The 12754-nt window shown below is 42.6% G+C and overlaps 1 long non-coding RNA gene across 2 annotated transcripts; it reads right to left on the bottom strand.

The window, feature by feature from the left end:
- Window positions 1-2252: 2252 nt before the first annotated feature.
- Gm33301 (predicted gene, 33301) lies at window positions 2253-7748 on the bottom strand. Of its 2 annotated transcripts, none has more exons than NR_155350.1 (3): window positions 7715-7748; window positions 5049-5129; window positions 2253-3016 (listed from the first exon to the last, which is right to left on the bottom strand). It is a non-coding gene; the product is annotated as a predicted gene, 33301 (long non-coding RNA). The 2 variants fall into 2 exon arrangements; NR_155349.1 differs by having other exon boundaries at window positions 7504-7722.
- Window positions 7749-12754: the final 5006 nt, after the last annotated feature.

Genomic DNA, 12754 nt, shown 5'->3' with positions numbered 1-12754 from the left:
TGATAATGAGGGACACCTAGGATAAGGCACGTGTCCCAAAGGAACGGTCGATTGCCTGCTGAACAAGGAGAGAAACGCTACAACTAGACTACCCCTAAACTTCTCTTTCTAGAAATACAAGTGTGTCTGCACACACTTCTTAAAGGGTTTTTAGTTAGAAGACAACACACTTAAATTTGAACAAATAAGGAAAAAACAAAAAACAAAACAAAACAAAAAGCCTCAACTGCACTCAGGCAGAAGCATTTTGCCATGGAGACAAAACAGGAGAGCAGCTGACGCGCTGTATTGTCCCTTTCAGCAGTGTCTTCTAATCCGGAAGAAAGCTGTTGGCTTCTGAACACGAGTCATACAGAGCAAGACCACTTGTGTTTCCTGGCGCAGATCTTTTGACATTTACATCCTCGGGTTTTAGGGGACCCAGACTGTGGAGGACGGTGGTCACGTGCTCTTGTACCCTTCCCCCAAAGGATGGCTATGGTCACGTGCTGTGCTCTCGCCCCGAGGATGGCTGGTCACGTGCTCCCGTGCCCCCCCCCCCCCATCACCAGTGAGAATTCTGCAATCACCCAACACACATCAAGCTCCCTGTTTCCAGGGCTTCTGTTAACCATTGACCTGTATTGTCTTGAGAACAAACCGGATGGCCAAGTACCACCATGACTGTCAAAACAGACCTAATAGGAGCCATCTGTTCGCCAAAAAACTTACCACTCACAATTCTTGTTGTTTATGAAAGGATGTTTAAAATAACGGCAAGCCCCATACCAACCAGAACAACGGACAAAAATGCAAACTGAGGTGTTTCCAGAGAATCTGTAGCTTAAAACATTTTTTAAAGGAAAAAAAAAAAAAAAAAAAAAAAACAGGGACGAACAAATGCTAATAACTTAAAAGAGTGGGGACAATTCTTTAAGCACCACAATTATCACAACTTAATTTCCCTTTTTCCTAGCTTTGGGCTAACACAATTTGTGGTGGTGATATTTGGGACTTGTGCTTCAGAAAATTTCCATGGACACATTAGCTTAGCCGGCTCCATTCTCTGTCCTCATTAGTAAGTAGCATTCAATTACTGGGTGTTGCAATGCCAAAGAGCATAAAAGAGAAGCGAAATCTCGGTAAGATCTAAGGGCAAAATGGCATTTTTATATTGCTATAAAGATTACTTAACTCTAGTGCGGTGCTAATGATCATTTCTGTGACTAAAAACATCCCCTCATGATTAATTACATAAACTCTCATCATTCCAAGCCCAACAAAGACTTTAAAACAGTTTCATGCATCTTGTGTCCCCTCTAACTTTTCCATTAAACCAGGGACTCTAGGGATTAAAGTAACCACTTTCCATTACATTAAAATGGCGTACATGGGATATTTACGCTTGTGCGTGCGAAGGGTATTTTCTCATGGAAGGGGAGGGGGGCTTCTTCTTCTTTCCTCTATACCCGCCAACTTCTATTCCCCATACTCTTGTCAAAGGTATTCCTTCCACACGGAGCGTGATATCTGCACCGTCAGTTGTTCAAATTAGATATATTGACATATACAGTAAAACTCTCTGAGTGTAACTTCAGTGTTGTTTATATCATCAATAAAGTGGACATGTTGAAGGCACTCTTCTAAAATAAGGGATTGTTTAGCAGGGAATACAAGGCAGCTGTTAACCGTGAAGCTATAAATAAATACTTGGTAAAATACAGAGCAAGAAGACAGCCCCGTGTCTTCGAAAGCCTTGAAGTTGTACTGTAAAATGACCACTATTCTTGGAATACTGTACTTGCATGCCCACAAGCTCGGATCAAAGCGTGCACTATACAGAAAGGCACTGGCTGAGTTTATATCTATGTGATAGGCTTCCAAACAGTTACTTCCCCGGACACAGGACATGTCTGTTTACTACAACTTTTCTAATGAACATGCTTTACTGTTGCTTAAGAAAAAGACATGCAAAAAAGAAATAAACAACTGAAAATAATCTTCACTTGCTGAAAGGGATCAAAGTCTGAAATCTGAGACATTTCTTGGATGATGTCCCATACTTATGAAAACGGTCTTTCACTACAGTCTGTCCACGCCGGGATCCTCTCCCTGCCCTAGTGCAGCCAGCCCCTGGGGTCTGTTTCTCTCACCAGAGTGAGCAGTGAAGTGTGGAACGACCACAGACAGCTCTCAGGGCCCACACTGCTGCAGACCTCCCCGGTGCCCCCGTTCTTGGAACTGTGGCAGAGTCAGGTGACGGCAGAAAGAAGTGAAGCCCTTATCATTCTTTATTACGCAGCTTAAGGAAGATATACAGCAGAGAGCATGGTATGGAAAAGCAGAGACAGAGGATAGCCCCTGCCTGAGACTTGGAGTCAAGCACACCCAGACATCGTGCAGTTTGAATGTGGGGTCTTTGAGACCATAGGGCATTCAGTCTGGGTCACCGGAGGCATTTCCTCTGGCATGATGCCTCGTGGTTTACAATTTCCTCTTCTTCCTTCCCGTGACTCCACTGGAGCCGGTCTGGAAGTCCAGGAGCTTCTATCTATGTGGAACAGAATTTCGTTTTCAGAAATTGAGGTCTGGGCACCTTCTGAATAGAGACTGGCAATAATCCCAAATTGCATGTTTTATTATGTGGCCTTTATTTGTGTTTCTCATGAAATGAGCTGAGACACTCAAACTCATTTCAGATAGCAGCCAAAAACCAAATGGTCACATTGTCCCTAGGTGGACGGTCAGCACATTACAGACAAGGCCGTCCAACTCCTGCGTTTGCTAGAAACGTCTTAGGGAGGACAAACCGCTTCAGTCCCTGTTTCCAGCCGAACGTAATTTTATTCCTCGGTCGCATGGCTGCCTTCACCAATAGAAAAGGTCTTTACGTCGGATTTCAAGATCTTTCTATAAGGTCGCGTTGTGGCTGCATCTAAAAATCACTTTGGAATTTCATTTAACATGAAAGAAAGCAAAAGACGTGAGCCCTTGCTGCTAGTGTTTTTCATAAGTTGAGACGTGGAACCCGCTTATCCTGTGGAAACAAAACCAAGTGTAGTTGCTGGTTGCTGCGAGAGCAATGTCTAGTAAGGATTTCCACTTTTAATCAGTTATAAGGTACAGTGACAGCCACTGCGACTAACCACACCCTGTGGGGAAATGTGAATAAGCAGTAGTAACTTCTGCCAGAATTTAGCACAGGATTAATAGCATGCCACAGCACATTGGGGCCCTTCCACCCTACCGAGACCCCAGATGAAAAATTAATTAAGCTCATACATTTAAAACTAAATGCATTTCACTCCAAATTACTGTCCCCAAAAAGTTCAGCAACAACATGAAATGCCAAAATTGTAAACTCGCATCATATGTATTCAAACCCTGGTTTAAAAAAAAAAAAAAAAAAAAAAATCAGGGAGTGGGGGAGTGGGCCAGTTATGATTGACTCAAGATCCCCATCTAGTGGCCATATCTTGAATAGCAGGCTATTTGTGTTTCTGGAGCATTTGTGAATTAAACATCTAAGACATGTGATTAGCTCATTGTTCAGAAACGAGATTCTTTCTGCCGTCTTACCCTTTCCAACTGCATTGTAAGAGACATGCCCAAAATCAGGCATCAAAAATTCAAAAACTAAAATATCTCCAGGAGTCATTTACGGCCCCCACCCCCAAGCAATTACCTTGACTCACCAATAAACTCAGTTCCTCTGTTTTCTACAGGCTGTTTCCCCGATCCACCATTGATTGCTTAACTCTCGGTGTTGATCAAAAAGGATGGGAACTTGACATGAGTTCTGTGTGGTTACACACCCGTGCCACCACAAACATGTGAAAGTCACAGGATAATTATGGGGAACCGGGGCTTTCCTGTTTTGTTTTGTTTTGTTTTGTTTTGTTTTTGTTTTTGTTTTGTTTTGTTTTCTGGAAGGTTCTTGTTTTTCCACATCTTATCCCAGCTTCTCCAGATAGATCCCAAGTGCAAACAACTCCATCTAAATGAAGCTTGGAAACAGAAGCCAAACAGCTATGCTCTGGGGTAAGGTGGAGCAGAAGTGCTGATGAAAAGACACAGAAAAATTATCCTGGGATTCCAGAATGTTCTATGCCTTAGTCAAGGTGATAATTGCATATGTATTCTTACGTGCCCTACGTGCATAGTTCATGTGAAGTTCATAAATGACGACTCTCCGTAACTTGCTTTTCCCTAGTCCTGGAAGAACAGAGGTTGTAACTACCACAAAAAATTTCTACGAACCCTCAGAAACTTGGGAAAGTGAATATCTATAAAACCTACACATTAAGAACCTGGGACTCTGCATTTCTATAATTGGACTGAAAGCCTTGAAGGCACCTCCCAGCCCAAGCTTGAAACGAGCACGAGGAATTGTTTTCTCTCGGCTTCACAGGGTGAGCGCCATTACTCTCTGAGGAGGGCCGCCTTCCAACTATCACCCGTGTAGTCAAAGGGATAATGCAGACAAGTGGAAAAACGAATGGGTGACATAATCGCCAGGAATCACACCTGTCCCCCTTTCAAGTACATCATGGAATGCTCACACTAAAGGGAACCTGCCGATCTCCAGCTTCATCTCCAGGCCTTCAAGAGAGACCTAAGGGAGACTGTGACAAGTCCAAGATCACACGACTGTCTAATAACCTAGCTAAGCCACTCAGTCCTGCTGACTTAGGAGTCTTAAAGAATGTAGGCAGGACGGTGCGGGGTGGGGTGACCCCTATACCTCTGTGAGAAGAATACCAGCTTACCAGCTTTCCTAATCCTGCACAACTTTCAGAGACCTTGTTTTAGTTCCTGAGTGGTTTTCTTCCCTTCATTTCGATTTGTGAGCCTGCTGCCCCATTTCTTCTATCCACTATTTTTTTGCTTTCCATTGTATTTTTGTTTTGCCTTCTATCTTTATTTGCTTTTCTCCATTGCATGTTCAGCTACAACCAGGATTGCTCCTGAGTTTGCTTATTGAGCTTCACAGAGATGCATGTGGTCCAACCACTGCCCTGCAGATCTTACTACGTCAAGACTGACTTGAGTTCTGCCCTCCCTCCTACCTGAGAAGAAAGATGTCAAGCAGAACCAGGAGTCTGTGTCAACAGCTTTCCCTGGAGTTGTAAAGGCGGTCTCTTCGAGTCCTGCCAGGACAGAGGGAAGACAGTGAGCCTAAGCACAAAGCCACGGGCTGGCTTCCATGTCACCACTCCAGATCTCAAGGTCCTTGGAGAAAGGTAGTCTAGATCCAAGATGACCTTGTTCCCTTCACGATCTACCAACACCAAATCAGCCTAGAAAGTGTTCTTCAGTTCCCTCTGCCTTCTCTAAGTAGGTAAGAATGATATCAAACCAGGGCACACTCATTGCCATGTGTGACACTGACAGCCACTCCTCCAGAACCCAGCTGGATTCCAACGCCCTTGGTGAGGGAACACAGCACAGGTTCACCTCCATGGTGTCATGAGGGAGCAAGCTCTGTTGAACTATCCTACGTACAATCTGGGTTTTAGTGGCCACAGTTGTTTGGAGGAGGAGAAAACACAGCACAGGAGGGAGCTTAGTTTACAGGGAAAGAGGAACTTTGGATGCCAGTTCACTCCATACCCTGATAAAGTGGATTAAAAAGGTAAAAATGATTCATGTTGATTCTAGTGTTACTTCTCAGGGTCAGGCCTGAAGTCCTGAGTTTGAGCCTCAGGACACACATGGTGGAAGGAAAAACTGACTCCAGCAAATTGTTCTCTAACTCCCACTGTCCACCTGCTTGTCAGAGGGAAGATCATGCCTGTCAGAGAGCCTACAGCCAACATTAGAAACCAGATGGGAAAGAGACTGAGGGAGTCGACTCGTAATAGATCTCCCAGGCTTGCCAGTCATACGGGGGTCAGCATCCAACTAAAGAACCTGCACACTGCAAACACACACACACACACACACACACACACAGAGAGAGAGAGAGAGAGAGAGAGAGAGAGAGGTAATAAAAATTGATTTTAAGAAATTTATAGATAATTCATTAAATTGAAAAGAACAAAACACCTACCATCCATAAGATTTTGTATTATAACTTCTAGAAATTTTATCAGTGCATGTTTTTAGTTCATTAATACCAAATAAGTTATCTCTCAACTGCTTTTAAGACTTAACGTATCTTAAACATAATATACTAATGAATCTGCACATTGTCTACATAGAGATGCTCATTTGCATATAGATTGCTGATTAGTGCATAGATAGATAGGAAGAATTTATTCCATTCACTGTTTGTTACTGTTTGCTGATTCCAATTTCTCACCACTATAAACAAAATTGTGAGCAACTTCCTTGTGCATACACATCCCATATTTGTCTGGTTGTTTCTGTAGAATAAGTTTCTAGAATTATCAACTCAAAGACAAGCAGCTTGCAAGGTGGTGATGGCACATACCTTTAATCCCAGCCCTTGGAAGACAGAGGCAAGTGGATCTCTGAGTTCAAGGCCACCTTTGTTTATAGAGAAAATTCCAGTACAGACAGGGCTACAGAGAACCTGTCTCGAGAAAAGGCAGGGGAGGGGGGGAACAAGCAATTTACATGTTGATCATGGAACTAAACTGACCTCTAGAAAAGTCAGAACCATTTGTAAACCCCTAGCTGTCCTCTCCAACATTGTGTTATTCTTTTTGTCTTTGCCAATCATGCCTGGATAGTAAATGCTTTATCATTCCTCTCTGTGTGAACCGTGCAAACTCCACATTTCTAACATCCTAAATCTTAAATAACACTTATATTAGATTTTTAGTCAGCCTACAAAAACAATGGGCTTTGTAATGGCATTTTTCAAACAAATCACTGTACACCACTCAGACCAGATACCACTCATACCTTTATCGTGGTATGCCGTGTCCCCATGCAAAGTTCTACCTGGATTCAACACTGAAGTCACCCATGACATGTCCCAACCTTATCTGCATCCCTAACAATGTCACGCTACAAAAAGTTGGCTACAGGTTGGTGAGACTGAGGAGTAAGTTTCTCATTTTAGAGAAGTAATTTCCAGTCTGGAAAGGGATGATGATGTGGGCCACCATCAGGCCTGACATATCACTCTGAGATTATGTTGTCCAGTGTGGGAGAAGCATGGTTTTAATCTGCCCCCATCTCCTCGCGTCTACACTAAGTGGAGGAAGGACAATGGCTTCAGTATTTCAGGGGTGGGGCATAGTTCCTTGACTTTTAGACCTCATCTCATCTGCTTAGATGTCTTCCTCTCATCTGAACATTAACTACCAAGGACCAAAGCTGCACCCTGTTGTGGGGAATATTAAAAAGAACCGGCTTGTTCCAGCACTTGTGCCAACAACTCTTTGTCCCAGCAGCTTGGCCGGCTGATCTGTTATTATCTCATGGAGATTCTCTGACTCAGAGCTCCAAAATCTCTTCATCAAGCTCGCTAAGTTCCTACTGGAGTGTTGCTACCCTGCCAGCCCCATGCTTCAAAAACCCCACAATCTTTGTAGTGCACATCTGCCATACCTTTCTCTCTTGAACCCAGATGAGCCACTGTGAAGGAAAAACGCAACACAGACTTAGTTCAGAAACAATGGTAACAACTAAAATCCTAATCTCATAAGGCTTGTTAAATCTAAAGCCTCTAGTGGTGAATCCTGACAGTACCGCCATTGAAACCGGGAGACTCTAGTAGCTATATCTTGTCCTCACGTATCCCTATCCAAAAAGACATAACTCTTTCCTGCTTCCTCTCTTCCGCCATCCAACCCGGAAGTCCCTCCTACTCGCCCAGTGATTGACTCCTTTACTCATTAGGGGATTGGTTCACAAGAAGTCACCTGAGTATGTGACTCACTCCATGTCCGCAATCCCTTCCAGGAGAATGGAATTTGCATCAAAATACAAATAGCACCAGGCCCATCCACAACCGCACTCCCTGAATTCCAAAGGGCCAGACCCATTGAAGGTGTCTCTGCAAGCCTCTTCCAGACTGCTCTAGAGAGATCGCCATCAGTAAATTCTGAGGCTGGAGCTTCAGAGACAGTTGTAGGTCTTAATAGGCAGGGGCATCGTAACACTGTGCCCTGTGAACAGTGGGCCTGGGAAACCAGAGATATGCCACTTCTGCAGGATTTGCTACAAGGTGTGGGGTGCAACTGTGCACGCAGCTTCCTAAAATACAAACACATTCCCAAGCTTTAATATCTTGAAGGCTGGCTTCTTGGGAAAGACCTTCATCAAACCTCTCTTCTAGTTTGCCTCTTTCACATTTTCACTTTCCACCTAGCTCCCCATGGAGGAGCCTAAATGGCTTATTTCCTCCCAGATACAGGCATTTGAAATAAACCCCAGCTGATGGTTTCTATGTGACTCAGCTGCCAACATTGGGAGGAAAGGGGATTACAGAAAACATTGAAGAAAGCAGTTATAGTTTGATTGGCAGAAGGAGGACGCCATTGATGTGAGGCACCGCACAGGAGAAGTGAGGATGTGCTGGACACAAAGCCTGGCCTTGCTTGCTTCCCCTGAGATCTGGTAGAATCCATGTTTGTATCCACAAGGTGGATCAGAACCTATAAAACAGTTGGAATCCTGAAGAGAATGGCATGTGTTGTTCACTCAGAAAAACTTTCTAACATGAAAAGTTATATTGAATTTTGCCACACATGTGGGTTTTTTTTTAATTTAAAGAAAGGCAGAGCATGAGACTAATACATAGAAAGTGGTCTATGGGCTCACACAACCCCACATTTGAAGCTCAGCATATTATCTGTGACAAGTTCAGTCATCTCATCTGCAGAGTGGAAATGAGAGAATATTTTCATAAATAGAAATTTATGAGATTATGAGAGGAGACATACATGTGTTAGACACATACATGTGCATACATATGTGCATACACATGTTTACATGTATATACATAGGCATATGCACATGTGTTAGACACATACTTACATGTGTATTCATATGCACATGTGTTAGACACATACTTACATGTGTATACATATGTGCATACACATGTTTACATGTATATACATAGGCATATGCACATACTGGCTCTTATCCAGGGGGAAAGCTTCTAAATCTGAGGTCCCTGGGTCTACTTTGCTTTTTATGATCTTTCTCACTCCAGCATGGATAAGAACAGAAACTGGAATTCTATACCTACCCCCACCCAGTTAGGTCTGATTCCAGCAGTTCTCTATGTTCTGTTGCGCGCACTCAACAGGCCAGGAAGAACGACGCTGCTACAGGATCCTTCTGCACACATTTATTCAGTCCTGTTTCTTCTTGTTTATATCTCCCTTGTTTATATCTCCCTTGTTTTTATATCTCCCTTGTTTTTATATCTCCCCTGTTTATATCTCCCTTGTTTTTATATCTCCCCCGAACCCTGGGCCTCTCACTCCTTTTATACTCTCAGTTCCCATCCACGCACAGCAGGCCACGCCACCTCACCAGGCACGCAGCTTCAGCTAATCAGGGCAGCAGGGGCAAATCTCCATCAAATTGGATTCACCTGTATCCTGGTACACCTGCAGCAGCACTCAAGATGTTTGTGTCTTATATGAGGAAGTCAGGTGCAAGTCATATGACTTAGCTGCAGTCCCTGGCGCCTTTGGGACTGCCGCCACACCCGCTCCCCACAATGTTCCTAATGATGCAACCCTTTAATCCAGTTCCTTGAGGGCTGTGGTGAACCCCAACCATAAAATTATTTCATGGCTACTTCATAACTGTAAATTGGCCACTTTTATGAATTGTAATGTAAAATTTTTTGGAGACAGAGGTTTGCCAAGGGGGTTGAGAAGCACTGTACTACACAGGTGACGACAATGATGATCAAAACAACAACTAACTATAACAATAGTAATGATGGCATGAGCACAGCAGCCACAGTAGCTGTAATGTAAACTGTATTAAACTCTTGTGCTAAGTACAGTTGTCCTTGTATCCATGGAGATTTATCCAGGACGCATGTTATGTCAACATACCCTGATGCTCAAGTTGCTTAGTAATGACTAGCACACTTTAGCTCACAGTTCCAGGGTACAGCCAGGGAGTCAAGACGGAAGAACTCATCACATCACATATAGACAGACAGACAGTTATAGGTAGAGGTAGCGATAAGATGATAATAGGTTAGATTAAGTAAACATCATAGCCTGGATGATATAAACAAAAATTTTGCTTTTCTTAACTGTAGAGACTGAGAAGGCCAAACTCGAGATACATACTGTCTCTTGTGATAGCTTCCTCTTTATGATGGAAGGGGCTAGTTAGCACTCTAGAGTCATCTACTAATGGTACTAGTGGCTTTATAGGGACAGTGTTCCCATGACTTAGTCACCTCCCAAAGATCCTCCCTTCTAATACTATACCATGTGTGACTAGGTCTCAGTGTCTGAATTCTTTTTTTTTTAAAGATTTATTTATTATATGTAAGTACACTGTAGCTGTCTTCAGAAACCCCAGAAGAGGGCATCAGATCTCATTACGGATGTTTGTGAGCCACCATGTGATTGCTGGGATTGGAACTCAGGACCTTTGAAAGAACAGTCAGTGCTCTTAAACGCTGAGCCATTCTCCAGCCCCCAATGTCTGAATTCTGAAGGAGCACGAACATTAAGACCATTTCACAAGCATAAGACTAGAGTATCTACATTTGTAGCAGGAACAGGAATATGTGTACATATGTGCAAGCACACACATACACACACACACACACACACACACTGATATACATGCACACATGTTGGTTCAGTTATTAAGGTATTAGAACTGGATAAGAGGTTAATAAATGCTGATTAGACTCTATAGAGATCTCTGGAAACAATAACCAAGGTTCACAGAGATTCTCTTGTAGCAGTAGGTAGAGATTTAGTTGCTTTATTTTAACATCAGCGTATAGCTGTAATGCAAATTGGTGGGAGTGGAACCAGGTGAACAAATACTAAAAATGAAGACAGTCCTCTAAAATGCCAGGTCCTGGAAGGCGGCAGTATCACCTTCAATTACAGAGAACAGAATGCATTTCTGAAACTTCTGATGGTTGTCAAAAAGACACCTGACCAGGAAGTAGACAAGTCATAAGAGAAGAACACACAAGAGCACGACCACACATGGTGTGAGATTGCTACAGGAAATTGAATTGCAACAGGAAAGATTGGTGAGACAGTTAAACAGCCTGGGTGGAGGACAATATGTAATGCCAGGTTAGTATTTGTTCATACATACAACATGGAAGCAGTATATGGCTGATCACATTGACACTTGTCTCTGCACTCCGAGGTAGTGCCATCTTCTTAGTGGAGAAAGTTTTTCTACCCTCTTGGTGCTCACCAGTGCTGTCTGTGTTCATATCTTTTTTTCTATCAAGTGCCAGATCTTCTCTGCTTCTGGATGCTTCCTGGCTTCCAAGCACATGTCTGACTGCAGGTGAATGGGGAAAGCCAGAAATATGGAGTTTTCATCCCTTAGAGCAGCCTTTGATCAATACAGAAAAGTATTTGGTAAACAGATACCCAATCTTCCTTAACCTTTGAATAGATCAAAGCTTGAGGATACTTCTTGCTTGCCTGGGGGAGAAGTCTTTGGTGGATGGAACCACAGTTGCACCCAGGGATGGTCTGCCCATTCATTAGCAATACTCAGCTGATTTCCTTTTTCTCTGCATCTTACCTTTTCTATTGTCTTTCTGCTGATTCAAACATCTATGTTCCATCAAAAAAATGTAAGTGGTAAAATTCTCCAGTTGTATGTGATGGTATCATTACCACCTAGGCTCCTTCACATCTTTGTCTGGAATCTGCTTTGCAAAGTGTCTACTCAAGACACTGAGAAGAGTCGCTGAGACTTCATCACAATTAAGTTGTACAAACCACATGACTATAAAATAAATAATGTCAGATCTCATCTCCTAAGATACTCTATGCCATCACTGTAGCAACAACATCCTAAACCCAGCCCATGCACCCCTGAAGGAACTTGAAATGCTTTAGTCTGTACATGGATGGGTTACTTTATTTTTTGATTAAAGCAGATTAGAAAAGTAATGTAAAAAAAAGAATAATTCTGTATTATACAGTAGTGTTTTATCTACCATTTTATCTACAGCTAAGGAAGAAAAGCAAGAGTACCATTGGGATTCAATGTTCTCTCACAGTTCTTACTCTATTTTTATAGAAAGGATTCAACTAAGCTACTGTAAGCATGTAAGTTAAGCATATATAAAAAGAAACATGCATGGAAATTTAATTTATCGAAATTTCTTTTTTAGTTTCACTGTAAGGATCCAAATCCTCTGGACATTGTTAAACCTCGGGGTCAGCGGTGCCCAAGGCTCACACTGCGGCTGTCTGCTTCTGTACCTCCACCTTCTGTCCCAAGATGTCCATCCACTTCATGGATATCATTCTTCAAGGTTTTCTCTGGTACTTTCTTCTTCTAACCAGAAGGTGTCAGGCAATGACAACTATGTTGCTTTAAAAAACCTGAGTGGGATGAGAGTGCGTAGTGAGATCTTCCCTGCCGGTGTAGAAACATGTCTATCATAGATCTAAAGGGGAAAGGTGTGCAAACCATAAAACGGATCTGTGACACATAAAAGTTCCAAAGTAAAGTGAGCCCAGCACTGTGTGTAAACTTTAAATGTGGGCAGGTTTGGGGAACTTTTAATTAGAAATATGATAGAAAATATGAATATTCCCTGTTCATTGCTACTCTACTCATAATATTCAGAAATTTAAAACAGTCTAGACATCTATTAACGGGT

Source organism: Mus musculus, chromosome 15 (assembly GCF_000001635.26).
Source record: "Mus musculus strain C57BL/6J chromosome 15, GRCm38.p6 C57BL/6J".
Taxonomy (NCBI): Eukaryota; Metazoa; Chordata; class Mammalia; order Rodentia; family Muridae; genus Mus; species Mus musculus.
This window is presented reverse-complemented; position numbering and strand designations above follow the sequence as displayed.